This window comes from Oratosquilla oratoria, chromosome 22 (genome assembly GCF_046742065.1).
Source record: "Oratosquilla oratoria isolate Oo_2021 chromosome 22, ASM4674206v1, whole genome shotgun sequence".
Taxonomy (NCBI): domain Eukaryota; kingdom Metazoa; phylum Arthropoda; class Malacostraca; order Stomatopoda; family Squillidae; genus Oratosquilla; species Oratosquilla oratoria.
In genome coordinates this window covers 58,006,156-58,023,528 of record NC_134798.1, presented here as the reverse complement: position 1 = coordinate 58,023,528, position 17,373 = coordinate 58,006,156, and positions in this window count along the sequence as shown.

Below are 17,373 nucleotides of genomic sequence, written 5' to 3'. Positions count from 1 at the left end.
GAGGAAGGACGGGAGAGGACAGAAGACAGGGGTGAATGGAGAATGGTTGTAAATGGATGATGTTGTGATGCATGTGGAATGGTTGGGGATGGGGGGGTTAGGGAGTATATATGAGAAATAATTTGACGCAGCCCGAAGGGATTTCTCCCCGTCTTCTCCTTTTCTGCATGAGGGGACGGAAAAGGGGGGGTCGCCGATTTAATGAAGCGGCCTTGCTGTGGATGTGCTGTGTCTTGTGACACTGATTCTGACCCAGGGCAGTGGACGAGATGCAGGGATGACCCGTTATCCAGGAGGTGCCAAGATGTGAGGGAGGGAAGAGGGTGGAGGGGAGTGGATTGTGATGGGGATGGGATGGGTGGGAGTGGATTTTATGCATTTGTTTTTTGGCTACCTCCCTTATAAGGGGGAAAAAGCCTTTGGTATTGGTATTGGTATATACCACCCCATCCATGTACATAGTGAACAGCCATGACGACATGACGCATACCTGATGTGGCCCAACCTTTACCCCAAACCGCTCGCTCTTTCCATTTCTAATTCTAACATAAGCTCTACTACTCTCGTAAAAACTCTTGACTGCTCTTAACAGCTTTCCTCCTATCCCATATATCTGCAATACCTCCCCCCAAAAAATACACTTTTATTGTGTGGGTGTTACTGTTTATAAAACATGTCAAATGCATAAGTAAAGACATATTTCTATAGTTTTGACAGATCATGTGCGTTTGGGTAATTCATATGGGAAAGTAGGTACAAGGGGAATTTGTGAGGGACCAGATAGGAACAAGAGATGAGAATGAGGGACCATCAAAATAAAAAGCTGTCGAGGTTGTTAGATCTGACTGGACAGGGAAAAGGAGGAAGGAGGAGGTCGGAGGAGGAGGAGAAGGAGGAGGAAAAGGAGGAGGAGGAGGAGAGGAGGAGAAGGAGGAGGAGGACACATGAGGAGAAGGAGAAGGAGGAGGACAAAGGAGGTCGGAGGAGGAGGAGGACAGAGGAGGTCGGAGGAGGAGAAGGAGGAGGAGGACAGAGGAGGAGAAGGAGAAGGAGGAGGAGGTCGGAGGAGGAGAAGGAGAAGGAGGAGGACAGAGGAGGTTGGAGGAGGAGAAGGAGGATGAGGACAGAGGAGGCCGGAGGAGGAGGAGAAGGAGGACAGAGGAGGTGGGAGGAGGAAGAGAAAAAGGAGGACAGAGGAGGCCGGAGGAGGAGAAGGAGGAGGAGGAGGAGAGAGAAGGTCGGAGGAAAAGGAGGAAAAGAAGGAGGCCGGAGGAGGAGAAGGAGGAGAGGGAAGGTCAGGAGGTCGGAGGAGGAGAAAAAGGAGGAGGAAAGAGGAGATAGGAGGAGGAGAAGAAGGAGGAGGTTGGAGGAGGAGAAGGAGGAGGACTCCGAAGCACTGAACTGCCACGTCAGAGGAGAAGGCAAGGTCAGTGTGTGACTGGGGGAGAACGATGAGGGAGATGTTGGGGGAGGAGAGGGAGATACTCCGAAGGGGGAGAGGGAGAGGGGAAAGGGGGGGATTCAGAAAATGGGGGGGAGAATACGAGGGAAGGGTGAGGATTTGAGTTTTGGGAGGATGGCCCAGCGATGACGTCAAGTCCAAAAACGACCTTTCTGAAGAGGTCTGCATGGAATAAAGTCTGTGGAGTGTGTCACCGAAGGAAGGCGCTGGGAAGGCGAAGGAGTGATGAGGGAGTGGTGGGAGTGCGGAGGAAGGGAGGGAGGGAAGTGGAGTGGAGTGATATTAGAATGGAGGGGGGAGGGAGGTGGGGAGGGAGGGAGAGTGACAAGACAAATTAATGACGCTAAAGAAGTGATCAAAGGAGGAACAAGTCGGCGGAGAGGAGGACGAGGGAGAGGAGGAGGAGGAGGGAAGGAGGAGAAGGAGAAAGGAGAGAGGTTAAGGAAGGGAAGAAGGGAGGGGGAGAGAGAGAAAGAGAGTAATTCTCTCTCGTGTCAAATTCTTTTGTCCCCATGTTGGGCTTTGCAAAGGGCGCTGAGGCCAATCCAAGTGATTTAATTTAGCCGATAACGGGGCACCTGCATGGAAGCCTGTCCCTTAAGCTTCTGGAAGGGGACGGAGGGGAGGAGTGTGTGCTTTCAGCTGAATAAAATCGCCTGCAGACAACCAGCGATTCCTACCGTCCACGGGTTGAGGCCTCTTCGGTAAAGCTGAGGACTGAGGGAAGGAAGGTTCTCGATCTTGGCCTCTTCGGTAAAGCTGAGGATTTCGGGAGGGGGTTCTCGATCTTGGGCTCTTCGGCAAAGCTGAGGACTTCGGGAAGGAAGGTTCTCGATCTTGGCCTTGTCGGTAAAGCTGAGGACTGAGGGAGGGGTTTCTCGAACTTGACTTCTTAGGTAAAGCTGAGGACTTCGGGAAGGAAGGTTCTCGATCTTGGCCTCTTCGGCAAGGCTGAGGACTGAGGGAAGGAAGGTTCTCGATCTTGACCTCTTTGGTAAAGCTGAGGACTTCGGGAGGGGAAGTCTTGATCTTGGCCTCTTCGGTAAAGCTGAGGACTGAGGGAAGGAGGGTTCTCGATCTTGGCCTCTTCGGTAAAGCTGAGGACTTCGGGAAGGTTCTCGATCTTGGCCTCTTCGGTAAAGCTGAGGACTTCGGGAAGGTTCTCGATCTTGGCCTCTTCGGTAAAGCTGAGGGGAGGAAGGTTCTCGATCTTGACCTCTTCGGTAAAACTGAAGACTTCGGGAAGTCTCGATCTTCTTAAGGGAGAGGGTCCTCTGTGCCGAAGACGAGTTCTTGGTCGGTTACTGAGAACCTTTTCCCGTCCGTTCCAGTGAGTGCTTTCCTTCCAGGCCTCTCTGGAAGCGAAGGGGTCTGGATCCCTCTTGGCTCTTGTTCCAGTCAATGGAGCCGAAGTGACTTGTATTGGATTGTGGAGACTCGTAGTGGACTCGTGGTGCTGTTAAGACTCTTGGGGTCTTCTCCAGATGGTTCCAGACTTCCACTTCCTTTTACAAAGGATTACAAAGGATTACAAAGGATTACAAAGGAGGAGCATACCGACAGGAGACCTTCTGGTCCTTAACTAGGTCGGATGCGAAAAAATATATATAATAATGATAAATAAATAAATAAAAATTATGATAATACAAATAACAATAGATAAAAGAAATAAATAGGTAAATTTAAATAATAAACAAACAGGTAAATAGTGATATGAAGATATGGTTTAACGTCACAAACTCCCCCCTATCGGGAGGCTGGGACGGTGCCCCTCACAGAGGGCTTGGTAGCGTGGAATTTAATGACCTTGGTTCAACTTCGCCGGTGGCAGGGTTCGAACCACCATCCCTCTCGCCCTTTGCCGCAAGTAACGACACCCTAACTAATAATAAATAATAACCAAGTGGTGATACTAGGGGTCTTAGTATATGTATATTCTCCAGATGGCTTCAGACTCGTGGTTGTACTAAAACTCTTGTTATCTTCACCAAAAGGCTTCAGACTTCCCCTCCCTCTTTCCTCAGCCAACTTCACCAGCAGCGTGGCACGTTTCTTTGATTTGAATATGGTTGACGCCAGACGATTACATTCAACTCAGGGGGAAGGAAGATAGATTGCGTATCTCTCTTCCATCTTTCGCTCTACCTTATGTTTATCTTCCTTCTTCCTATCTCCCCGTTTCTTCATCCGCTTCTCTCTCTTCCTTATCGTCCCCGGGAACGATCTTTTGTGGAAGAAACAAACGCCAAACGAAGAACGGCGCCTCTACGTTCAGGCTTAACAACGTTCCCGTTCTGAACGGCTTCTGTACAGCCAAGAATTACTTTCAACTCGACCTCCTCCTCCTCCTCCTCCTCCTCTTGGCCTCTTCGTAAAGATGAGGACTGAGAGAGGAGGGTTCTCGATCTTGGATAGGATAGTGGTAGCAGTAGTGTTAGTTCATCTTCTTTCTTAACTGTAGCTTAGTATAGTAAACACAAACAGCCTCGTTAGGGCCACTAGCCTCTGTTCTTCCCTTGTGTTCCTCCTCCTATTCTTTCGTTCCTCTTCTTCGTTCCCCTAGCTCCTATCCCTCGTACTTCTTCGTTAATGCCCTCTCCTCCTACATAACCTAATCCTCTTTCTCCTATTTCTCCTCATCATCCTTCTCCCCAGCCTATTTCTCTTCCTCTTCCTCCTTCTCCTCCTCTTCCTCCTTCTCCTCCACCTCAGCTTATTTCCACTCTTTCTCCTCCTATTTTGCCTTCCTCTCCTCCTTTTCCTTCCTCCTCCTCCTCCTCCTCCTCTTCCTCCACTTCTTAGTCTCCTTTCTCCACCTCCTCCATTCTCATTCTCCTCCTCTTACCCCCTTTCTCTTCCTCCTCCTTCTCCTTTCCTTCACTTCCACTTTCTTCTCCTCTTCCTCCTCCTCCTTCTTTTCTTCCTCCTGCTTTCTCCTCTTTCTCTTCCTCCTCTTTTGCCTTCTCCTCCTTCCTCCCCTTCATCTTCCTCTTCCCGTTTCTTCTCCTCCTCCCTCTGTTCCTGCCTTCTCTTCCTCCTCCTCCACCTCTTTCTCCTTTTCCTCTTCTTTGTTTCTCCTCCTCTTCCTTCTCCTTCTTACCCTCCTACTTCTGCTCCTTTATATCATCCTCTTCCTCTTCGCGTCTTCTTCTTACCATCATCCTCTTTAGTCATTCATCCACTCCCTCCTCCTCCTCCTCCTCCTTCTCACTCTTTTATTCCTTGAAATATTTCCCCATTTCGCTTCAAATCCCTTCCTCCTTCCCTCCCTTTCCTTTCTTCATCCCCCTCACTTTCCCTCCTCCACCGTACACACACACACACACATGTATACACGCGTACACACACAGACACACACACACACATGTATACACGCGTACACACACACACACACACACACACACACACACACACACACACACACACATGTATACACGCGTACCCATACACGGTAGAGTATTGACTGAGCAACTCTTGTTTTTAAGAGAAAGAGACTTAGCAGCTTTGTGTACAAAGACAAACTGGCTCTGACGGGGAGAGGGGAGCTTAAAAGTAATAATTTTCTTTTTATAATTTTTTTCTCATCAATTTTCTTTTCCTAGAAACCCGATAGTCTCATGTTTCCTCTTTTGAACCCTGTCACCTAAAATTCCCCAGATATGTATCTGGGGGAAAACTTTTCCCCCCCATGTATGTATCTGGGGAAATTTTATTCCCTAATATACATATCTGGGGGGAAATTTTCCCCCCAGATATGTATCTGGGGGAAACTTTTTCCCCTAAAACAACTTTATACCACCTTGGCTTTTCTCCAAATTGTCCTTAAATATCCAATTAGGATACCCTAAAAACTGTGCTATGTAGTTATAATCCTCTATAAATGGTATATATTTTTGATGACTATTTTCTTAAATGTTAATATTTATAAAAAATAAAATAAAAGAAAAAGTGTCCCTAATGTACTTAGAAAATAAATTATTTATTCAATACCTACTCCCTTTTAAAAGTCCTACAATAAATGATTACCATACATTATCTACCATACCATACAAACCATACATTATCCTACATCACCCTAGATCTATTTGGTTTCCCTGATCATTACCGTCAGCGTCGCATAATGTTTCCCTTTCTCCCGAATAAGAATTCCCTGAAACTGTTTGACAGTATCCTATTTGTCCCTAAATCTAAAACTAACTCCACATTCAGTCTCCCTAAATGTTAACCTTGTTCTACCAAGAAAGGCACGCTATACCCTGATTTCCCATTCTCTTTCAAAAGAATAAATCCCTCGTGTTCCTCTCAAAGTCCCCCAAAAAAGGTCGCCATTACTATATAGAGAAAGTTGCATTACCCATGGAAATACTTATAAAATTATTTTTCTCTCCCTCTTCTATTAACTTAAAAATTCCCGTAAATATTTTCTTTTCCTCATTCTATTTAGGTTCTTCCCTAACTTCTTTCATATCCCATGATTCTCCTTTCTTGAAAATATTTGCTAAAATGATTTCTTAATTATTCTACTCTGGTTGTCGGCAGATGATTTTAATCAAAAGAAGACAGGACTTTATGATCTATGTTTATAATAATCTTTCTTCTAGTACTCCTGTATCCCTTAAGACCAAACTATTTTTTCTCCCAAAACTCACTTTTGATCTTCGTAATCCCTAAGGAAATACCCCCCCCATTTAATCCTATTTTTCCATCAAACTCATCTTTGATCTTCATAAATCCTTTATATAATCCCATACAATTCCATTCTTACCCCAGGTATCACTTTAATTTCCCAAAATATCCCTCCCTCCCTCTCCCTCTGTTACGTTCCTCCCCCCCATCCCCTTTTTGACCCAGATTTGTTTCCCAGTTCACCTAGTCAATATTGAAATCTCCTATCAACCATTCTTTCTTCATCTCCCTCCTTCTTTCTTCCCTCGTACTTCTCCTGCCTCCTACTTCCTTTTCCTCCTCCTACTCCTTCTTCATACTTCCTTTTCTGTTCCCAGTTCACCTAGTCAATATTGAAATCTCCCATCAACCGTTCTTTCTTCATCTCCCTCCTTCTTTCTTCCCTCGTACTTCTCCTGCCTCCTACTTCCTTTTCCTCCTACTACTTCGCACTTCCTTTTCTGTTCCCAGTTCACCTAGTCAATATTGAAATCTCCGATCAACCAATCTTTCTTCATCTCCCTCCTTTCTCCCCTCGTACTTCTCCTGCCTCCTACTTCCTTTTCCTCCTACTACTTTTTCACACTTCCTCTTCTGCTCCCAGTTCACTTAGTCAATATTGAAATCTCCGATCAACCGTTCTTTCTTCGTCTCCCTCCTTCTTCCTCATAGTTCCTTTTCTATGTTTCTTTTTTCAAAACTACATTCAATAAATTCTCCAACCCTGATTCTTCATTCTTCTCCTCCCTCTTCTTTCTTTATTTTTTTTTCTTATTCGTCTTATCCCTCCATTTACTCTTACACCTTCTGATTTCCTCCGCCATATTCCGTCTTCCCTTTCTTTCTTTACACTTTATTATCGTCTTCTTCTCTCCTCTGATCCTCCTCCAACTGTTCCTTACGGACCTCTTCAACACCTTCTTCAGGCATTTCGGAGACACTTTCTTCAGGGTTTCAGTTATAGCTCATTCCTTCTCCTTCCTCCTCAAGGAACCTTTCCCCTTCCTCCTCCAGACACCATAACCCTTCCTTTCACCCCTTTACCCGTTCTTCTTCCTACTTTTACCTTCTCATCCCTCTTCCTCCTCCTCCTCCCTCCTTCTCCTCCTCCTTCCTCCCTCCTCCTCCTCCTCCTCCTTTTCCTTCTTCCCTCTTCCTCCTCCTCCTCCCTCCTTCTCCTCCTCCTTCCTCCCTCCTCCTCCTCCTCCCTCTTCCATCTCCTCCTACCTCCACCTACCACTCTCTTCTCCTCCTCCCTCCTTCTTATTCTCTCCCCCTCACCTCATCCTCCTCCCTTCTCCTTCCTCTTCCTCCTCCTCCCTCCTCCACCTCCTCCTACCTCTACCTCCACCTCTCTTCTCCTCCTCCCTCCTTCTTATTCTCTCCCCCTCACCTCATCCTCCTCCCTTCTCCTTCTTTTTCCTCCTCCTCCCTCCTCCTACCTCCACCACCTCCTCTCTTCTCCTCCTCCTCCTTCCACCTCCCCCTCTCTTCTCCTCGTCCCTCCTCTTTATTACCTCCCTTTCACCTCATCCTCCTCCCTTCTCCTTCCTCCTCCTCCTCCTCCTCGCTCTTCTCCACTATTGACTAAACAACTCATAACATTAAGACGACAGAAAGTGTCTCCCTGCTCGTCAAGGCCTCTCGCCTGTCTTCTCCTCCTCCTCCTCCTCCTTCACCTCCTCCTCCTCCACCTCCTCCTCCTCCCCCTCCTCCACCTCCTCCTCCTCCTTCTTCTCATCTTTTCTGACTTTTTCTGTCTTTCTTCTCTTCCTATTTCTTTTTTCTTCCACTCTCCCCTCCTCCTCCACCTCCTCCTTCTCCTCTTCCTCCTCCTCCTCCTTCTTCTCATCTTTTCTGACTATTTCTGTCTTTCTTCTCTTCCTGTTTCTTTTTTACTCCACTTTCCTTCTTTTTCTTCCTCTTCCTCCACCTCTTCCTCCTCCTTCTTCTCATCTTTTCTAACTTTTTTTGACTTTCCTCTCTTCCTATTTCTTTTTTCCTCCACTCTCCCTCTTTTTCTCCACCTCCTCCTCCTCCTCCCACCTCCTTCTCCTCCCCCTCCTTCTCCTCCTCCTTTCTTCTTCTCGTCTTTTTTTTTTTTTTTTTTTTTAACAACCAATGGTTTCAGCACTTCCTACACGGTTGTTAAGTCTATTCCATTAGTTGACCACTCTATTGGCAATCCAGTTCAGTTCTCGCCTATGCCCTTATTAAACCCAAATTTGTCCATCACTGCGAATCCTACCCAGCCGTCTTAACATGATAACCTTACCTGCATTACCCTTGTTAAAGCCTTTGATCCACTTGAACATCTCTATTAGATCACCCCACACTGTCTTTCCAGAGAGTGTAAGTTAAGGTATCTAAGCCTGTCTTCGTATTGTGAATGAGTAAGCCTTTGGATTATTTTGGTCATTCTCCTCTATACTGGAGTGACGGCTTCGGTCGCAACTCAGCGTCTCCTGGCGTAAACCCCAAGCTCATTTACTTCTTGTTACCTATGGTATTGTGTGATTCTTTTAACACGGTTACACAACCACGGGTAACACTTTTCTTTCTGTCCTGTTTTCCGTTGGGCGTTTCTACTGATCACTGTGGTACTCCGCTCTTTTCTCTCTCTCTCTCTCTCTCTCTCTACTAAGCCTTTTATCTCGGAAACAGATATCCAGTGCTAACTTCTTATTCTGGTGACGACAATGATCCGGAGTGGAGGATTAGGAGGGACATACGCTGGATCTTTCTGTCTTTCTAAGTGTCTACCTTTCTGTCTGTCTGTCTGTCACTCTACGTGGAACAGCGGTTCCCACTCACCCTGTTCGTTTCTTCACGGATCTCTTACATGTCTAAGGATGTTCATTAACTTCAAGATCCCTTGAATACTGAACAGAATCGTCTGGCATCCACTAATAAGAACTTGAAAGTTAAGAGTTCTAGTTTCGTAGCTCTTGTCTTAGATTTAGAATCATCCTGTCGGTTTTATATATCATAAGTTCAATTCTATCTCAGTTCATTAAGTGGTCGGTGTTGTATCTTTGTGTTACACACGCGTTAGTGAGTTTATTTATTTTTTTCGAAGATTGTAATGTTTACGAATGCGTGTTTTTAGGTACATGATGTCTCACTGATGTAAGACTTGTTACATCCCCAAACATGAATTCTTGTAGACACCAACTTTGATGTCCTCCTCTTCCTTTCTCGCTTTCACTTTCGTAAATTCTTTGATTGTCTTCCTGGTTTGCCACGCCACTTCCATGTTCCCTTCCCACATCTTAGTGGCTGTTTTACTGCGTTGATGACGATTGTCCATTATCTTTATTCATTTTTTTTTTCATTGTTTAATGAAAAATCGCGTGAAGTTAGAATTCTTTAAGACTTCTTAGACATTGTGGTATTCGTCGTTTAATGATTCTGTGCTGCAAACTTGAATGTTCGTAGGTTTAATCCTGTCAACACGCCTCTCATGTTTTTTAAGATCGTGGTGGGAACAGAGATGTAATGAAACATCTTTTATTATGTAGTTAATGAGTGGAATAAACTTCCTGCAGAGGCAGTGCAATGTAGTTCAGTTCGAAGCTTTAAGAATCATTTAGATAAACACCTAAGCAAGATGCTGTAATGATTGTCATTTATTTTATATTATTTGTTTATTTGTTTTGTTATCATTTGTCTGTTTGTTTATTATTATTTGCTTGATTCATATTTATTATTAGTTATATGTCAATTTATTATTAATTACTATTTACCTGTTTGTTTATTATTTAACTATACATATACATTTATCTATCAATTTTATTCATTATCATTCATATTATTACGTTTTATTTATCTATTTATCTTTATTAATCTTTTTTCGCATCCGACCTAGTTATGGATCAAAAGGTCTCCTGTCGGCATGCTCCGCCTTTGTAATAATTTGTATTAGGCGTGTGTAAAATACCAAAATAACACCGACTACCTAATAGACTTAAATAAGACTGAATTAATCATATGTGAAACAGGCGGGATAAGGAGGAATTATCTGAATAAAAGTGCCAATTGACAACAATTGTGTCAAAGGAAATATAAGGTGAGAACAGAATATTTAATCTTCATACGACATTTCTTTCGTTAGAGCATTGCAAAACACGTAGACAAACACTAAATACTCGTATGTGGAAAAATGGCTTCGCTCTTAGATTGTATTCCCTCTAAACAAACCTTTCCGGAGTTGCACCTCACAAACTGCGACATCGTAACCCGATTTCCTGCAAGACGGAGAACGGCAAAAATTATTTTATTTTCGTACCCTGCGCGTTAAAGCGTCATTGAATTCGTCAGCACCCGTCTGACGACGACGACGACGACGACGACGAGACGTCTTGTGATCCGACCAACGACCTGAAATGCTTTTAAGAAGATTATGCACATATGCGAGATTCAAGAACGAGTTCACATCTCGGATTTTGGAACTTGGTGAGGAAGAAGCGCTTTGATATGAGCGCAGTGCGATCTGCGCATGCGCAAAGTGTCGACAGGATTCTTTATGCAGGTGCATTCGAGTCTTCACGAAATTTTATAATTTCATATGGTTTCTGACTCCTTTTGATGATGATGATGATGATGATGATGATGATGATGATGATGGTGATGATGATAATGACAATGATGATGACGATTATGATGATGATGATGATGATGATGATGACAATGATGATGATGATGATGATGATGATGATGATGGCGATGATGACAATGATGATGATGATGATGATGATGATGATGATGGCGATGATGACGGTGATGGCGATGATGACGGTGGTGGTGATGATAATGATGATGACGACGTAGACGACGATGATGATAACGATGATGATGATGATGATGATTGTGATGCCGATGACGACGATGATGATGTTAATGATGATGACGATGACGACGACGACGATAATGATGATGACGATGATGATGTTAATGATGATGACGATGATGATGATGATGATAATGATGATGACAATAACGATGACGACGATGATGACAACGATGGTGAATATGATGATAATGATGATGACGTTAACTATCACGATGACAATAACGATGACGAATATAATGTGGACTTCAATCGTGGCGACTTAACAATCCTAGTTCAACTTTCCCCTCCCCTCACCCTCACCTCCTCTGCCGTTACTGTTCCCCTTGAGTTCTTCGTTCTGGCTGACTCCCGAAGATCTTATTCAGCTGAGGGTCGTACCACGCGAGTATCTTTGTCATCGACAACTTGGGTCCTTTCTAGTAGATCCTCCATCTGACGTCAGAGGAATCTGTTAGCTTGGAAACAGACTCTAATTGGTCATTACAGGTATCCAGAACGAAGAGGAGAAGGTTCGGAGAAGAGGAGGAAGAGGAGCAAGAGGAGGAGGAGGAGAAGGGAGAGGAGGAAGAGGAGGAGAAGGGAGAGGGGGAAGAGGAAGATGAGGAGAAGGGAGAGGAGAAAGAGGAGGAAGAGGAGGAGAAGGTTGGGAGAAGAGGAAGAAGAGGAGGACTAGGAGGAAGAGGTTGGGAGAAGAGAAGGAAGAGGAGGAGTAGGAGGTATAGGAGGAGAAGGAGGAGAAGGGAGAGGAGGAAGAATAGGAGCAGGAAAAGGTTGGCAGAAGAGAAGGAAGAGGAGGAACAGGAGAAGTAGGAGATATAGGAGGAGAAGAGAAGGAAGAGGGGTAGGAGGTATAGGAAGAGAGGGTTGGGAGAAAAGAAGGGAGAGGAGGAAGAGGAGGAGTAGGAGGAGAAGGAGAATAAGGAAGAAGAGGAGAAGAATAAAGACAAAGAGGAAGACAAGGAGGCAAATGTGAACGTGGAAAAGGAGGAGGAAAAAAAGAAGGAATAGGAGGAGGACGAGGGAGGAAGAAGAGGAGGAGGGAAATAGTAAGAAGGAAGAAAAATTCGTAATACAGGAGGAGAAGGAAGAGGAGGTGTAGGAAGAAGAGGAGGAGGACGAGGAGGGAGATGAAGAGGGGAAGAGGCAAAAAGAGGAGAGAGGAGTGGTGGTGTTGGAGGAAAAGAGGAGAAGAGAAGGAGGAAGAGATGGAGAGGAGGGAAATAAGAGAAAATGAGAAAGAAGGTGAGGAAGACAACGAGGAAGAAGGGACTATGAGAAGGTGAGGGAGGAGAAGGAAGAGAAGGTGGTGGTGAGTGAGAAGATGAGGAGGAGGAGGAGGAGGAGGAGGAGGAGGAGGAAGAGGAGTAAAAGAAGAAGAAATGGGAGGAGGAGTAGGCGTAGGAGGAGGAGGAAGAGGAGTTGAAGAAGGAAACAGAAGATGAGAATTATGTGGAGGAGGTGTTGGAGAAGAAGGCAGAGGATAAGAAAAGAGGAGGAGGAGGAGGCGAAAGAGAAGGAGGAGGAGCAGGAGGCAGAAGATGAGAGGGAGGAGGAGGAGAAGGAGGAGGAGGAGGAGGAGGAGAAGTAGGAGTAGGCGTAGGAGGAGGAGAAGAAGGCAGAGGATGAGAAAGAAGCGGAGGAGGAGGTGAAAGAGGAGGAGAAGGAGGAGCAGGAGGAGGAGGAGGAGGAGGAGGAACAGGAGGAGAAGAAGGCAGATGATGAGAAAGAAGCGGAGGAGGAGGAGGAGAAGTAGGAGGAGGAGGAGGAGGAGGAGGAGCAGGAGGAGAAGAAGGCAGATGATGAGAAAGAAGCGGAGGAGGAGGAGGAGAAGTAGGAGGAGGAGGAGGAGAAAAAAGTGGAGGAGGAGGAGAAAGAGGAGGAGAAGGAGGAGGAGAAGAAGGTAAAGGCAGAGGAGAGGATGAGAAAGAAGCAAAGGAGGAGAAGACGAAAGAGGAGAGGAGGAGAAGGAGGAGGAGGAGGAGGAGGAGGAGGAGGAAGCTCCAGAGAGAAAGACAGGGCATTGGGGGTTTGGTGGGGTTGGTGGAATGGAGGGTGGAGAGCGTGGAAGGAAGTGGAGGTATGGATGGAAACTCGGAATCCAATCCGATAAGATGATCAAAAATCCGATGCTCAGAAACCATTTGTTATTGAAGACTTTTGTCCCTCGAGTCCGCGTCCTTCAGTTCGTCCTAATTGACAGATTTGCGGAGATTTTGTCTACGTCTACGAGTTGCCTTCTCGACTCTTTTGGCCGGCGAAGAATGGGCAGGAGGAGGAGGAGGAGGAGGAGGAGGGAGGAGGAGGAGGAGGAGGAGGAGGAGGAGGGGGAGGAAAAGAGCAAAGCAGAAGAACAAGAGAGTAAAAACTCTTTCTTTCTGTTCTTTTCTTTTTGTTCTTTTTGTTCTTTTGGTTCATGTTGAAAGTGGTAACAAGGGAGATGGACGATGAGGAGAACAAGAAGAGAACAGAAGGATTTTTGATTTCTTGAATCTTGGTCGTAAGTTTTCGGTTGTAACCCAGTATAACGCAAATACATTTTCCACTTCTTTCTTTTTTTCCATTTAATTTTCTTTTATATGAATGGCTAGGTTAAGTTAGGTTAGGTTAGATTGGGTTAGGTTAGGTTATGTTATGTTAGGTCAGGTTAGGTTAGGTTAGATTTGGTTAAGTTAGTTTAGGTTAGGGTAGGTTAGGTTAGGTCAGGTTAGGTTAGGTTAGATTTGGTTAACTTAGTTTAGGTTAGGGTAGGTTAGGTTATGTTATGTTAGGTCAGGTTACGTTAGGTTAGGTTAGGTTAGGTTACGTTAGGTCAGATTAGGTTAGGTTGGGTTAGGTTAGGTTAGGTCAGATTAGGTTAGGTTGGTACATGTTAGGCTAGGTTAGGTCAGGTTAGGTTAGATTACGTTAGGTCTGGTTAGGTTAGGTTAAGTTAGGTTGTATTAGGTTATGAGCTATTGGACAACGTGAATTTCATGTTAATCATCCATGTTTCTGTTTCTGGAATTTTACCAATTTTTCTTTCAATCCTAACAGACGCCACGCTATTCCATTCATCTGTGGGCCACCCCAGCGGTGCAGGTGAAGGGCAATGGGCGAGATGCAGGGATGACCCGTCATCCAGGAGGTGCCAAGATAAGAGGGAAGGAAGAGGGTGGAGGGGAGTGGAGTATGTAGGGGATGGAATGGGTGGGAGTGGTTTCTATGCCTTTGTTTTTGGCTACCTCCCTTGTAAGGCGGAAAAGCCTTTGGTATATGTATGTATATTGATTTAGTTACTTATTTTATTTATTATTATATGTATTATTATAATTGTAATTTGTTTGTTTCTTTGTTTATCTATTTATTTATAATTATTATATATTTTTTTGCATCTGACCTATTTATGGACCAAAAGGTCTCCTGTCCGCATGCTCCGCCTTTGTAATCTTTTGTAAGACGAAGATCATTTCCGTTCTGAATGCTATTGGTCAGTTTGACGCCAATCGATTTCATTTATCTTCATGATATTCTATCGGTTTCGGCATCAAAGACTTTGAAAGCTTTTTCAGTCAAACCCCCTTACCTACTGAGTGATACTTTTCCTTTTATTATATCTGCCGTCAGGTGATTCTATTAAATTTCCGTGACATCCCATCGAAAGCGGAGAGATTAAAGAAAATCTTAATTTCAATTTGGTACATACATAAGTTAATAAGAACACAGGTACGTGTGTTCGCTTATGCAAAGTAGACCATTTGGAAAAAAAGAAACTAATGAAGCAGAGCGCTTTCGTATATTACATCTTCAGTGCAAAAAGTATTTTTTTGCACTGGATGTAATATACGAAAGCGCTTTGTTTCGTTAGTTTCTTTTTCCCAAGTGGTCTACTTTGCCTACATACATACATACATACATATAGCAAAGGCTTTTTCCCCCTTACAAGGGAACTAGCCAAAAAAACAAAGGCATATTTGGTAAGCAGTTTATATGTTATATTATAACCAATAACAGGGAATTTCTTTCAGTTAAGGGTATGATCTTGGTTCTGAGAGGAATTAACTTATCCTAATCAGCATGAACAAGGGCGAGATGGCAAAGTTTCAAAGGATTACAAAGGTGGAGCATACCGACAGGAGACCTTTTGGTCCATACCTAGGTCGGTTGCGAAAAAAATATATATAATAATGATAAAGAAACAAATAAACAAACAAATGAATAAATAAAAAATATAATAATGACAAATAGAAAATAAATAAATAAATAGATAAAAATATAATAATATAAATTATAATAAATAAAATAAATAAATAAATGCATAGGTATAGTTAAATAATCAACAAACAGGTTAATAGTAAATAATAATAAATTGAGATAAATAATAATATAACAAAATCAAGCAAATGGTAGTAAACAAACAGACAAATGATGACAAAACAAATAAACAAATAATATCTATAATATATTTTAGCTTTTATTTCCTTTTAGGCCTAATAGGTCTCCGTAGAGTAGCTATATTAAGGTACAATGTTCATACTGTGTTTTATGTATCTCCTACTACATAAGATGATAGTTATGCCAGGAAGATTTTGCTAGCTTTGGGACTTTTAGGTTTCTTCTTTCGTCCTGCAATCCAATGCCCAAGATTTGTATACATTTGATATAAAAATTTGATCTTCTGACTCAAGGACTTTTCTTAGTATATGTATATGTATCTACGTATATACATATATATATATATATATATATATATATATATATATATATACGTATATGTATATATATACACACACACACACACACATATATATATATATATATATATATATATATATATATATATATATATATATATATATATATATGTTGTCGATAATAAGGATCATACATATGATCAACAATAACAACAAAAGCTATCCTAAGATCACCAAAAGTAATAACAACTATATAAATTAAATTCTTTTGGAATAAAATATAATTTCGAACGAAGCCAAACGCTTGAAATATAAAAGACAGAAAATAGTGAATGATTTGCTAGAGGTAATTGCAGAGTAGGGAGAAGAGGAGGGAGGATGAGGAGAAGGAGGAGGAAGAGGAGGAAAAGGAGGGGTGTGGGAGGGGGAGGTGGAGGCGGAGAACGAATTAAAAAGAAGATGGAGGTTCTTGGAAGATCTTTGGCAGAATCTTATGAAAGAAGATGAGGAGGAAGAAGAGGAGGAGGAAGAGGAGAAGGAGAAGGAGTAGGAGCAGATCTAGCGAAGTTGTTGGGTGGACGAGGGGGAGGAGGAGGAGGAGGAGAAAGAAAAGATCGAGCAATGGGAAGAAGAGAAAGAGGAAAGATAGTTAAATTTTCAAAAGCATCGGGGAAAGGGAGAAGAAAGAAAAAAGAGAAAAAAGAGGAGGAGGAAAAAGAGGAGGAGGTAAAAGAGGAGGAAGAGGAGAAAAGTACGAATGTTCAGACGATGGAGAGGAACAGAAACAAGCAGAGAGAGAAAGATGAGGAAGAGGAGGAAAGTACGAATGTTCAGACGACAGAGAGGAATAGAAACAAGCAGAGAGAGAAAGAGGAGGAAAGTACGAATGTTCAGACGACAGAGAGGAATAGAAACAAGCAGAGAGAGAAAGAGGAGGAAGAGGAGAAAAGTACGAATGTTCAGACGATGGAGAGGAACAGAAACAAGCAGAGAGAGAAACGAGGACGATGAGGAGGAGGAAATTAGGGAAGACGTGTAGAGAAAGAGGACAAGAGGAGTGTGTGTGTGTGTGTGTGTGTGTGTGTGTGTGTGTGTGTGTGTGTGTGTGTGTGTGTGTGTGTGTGTGTGTGTATGTGTGTGCGCGAGATAGAAAGAGAGGTTTCTACATGTACATGTATCTTCTTTCGTACCTTTGGCCTAGTCTGTCTGTCAGTCCGTCTGACTAACTGTCTGTCATTCTGTCTCTCCGTCCTTATTATGCAGGTGTAACAACGTCACCTAGCTTGAGTACCCAGAGGAGACGTGGACACTCAACCCTAAACCCTCGAGTCAGAAACAAAGAACTCCTCACAGAAGAAGACACCTAACATTGTTTCAAAACCGAGTCAACTCAAAATTTCTTGAAGAAGAAGAAGAAGCGACGCCGATCTCGAAGCCGCGTTCTTCTGGGTCCTCGGGAACGGGAGAGAGGGACGCAGAGGAAGAGGTGAGGAGGGAATAAAGAAGAGGAGGAGGTAGAAGAGGAAGCGGAGGTGAGAGAGGAAGAGGTGAGGAGGGAATAAAGAAGAGGAGGAGGTAGAAGAGGAAGAGGAGGTGAGAGAGGAAGGGGCGAGGAGGGGATAAAGAAGAGGAAGAGGAGGTGAGAGAGGAAGGGGCGAGGAGGGAATAAAGAAGAGGAGGAGGTAGAAGAGGAAGAGGAGGTGAGAGAGGAAGGGGCGAGGAGG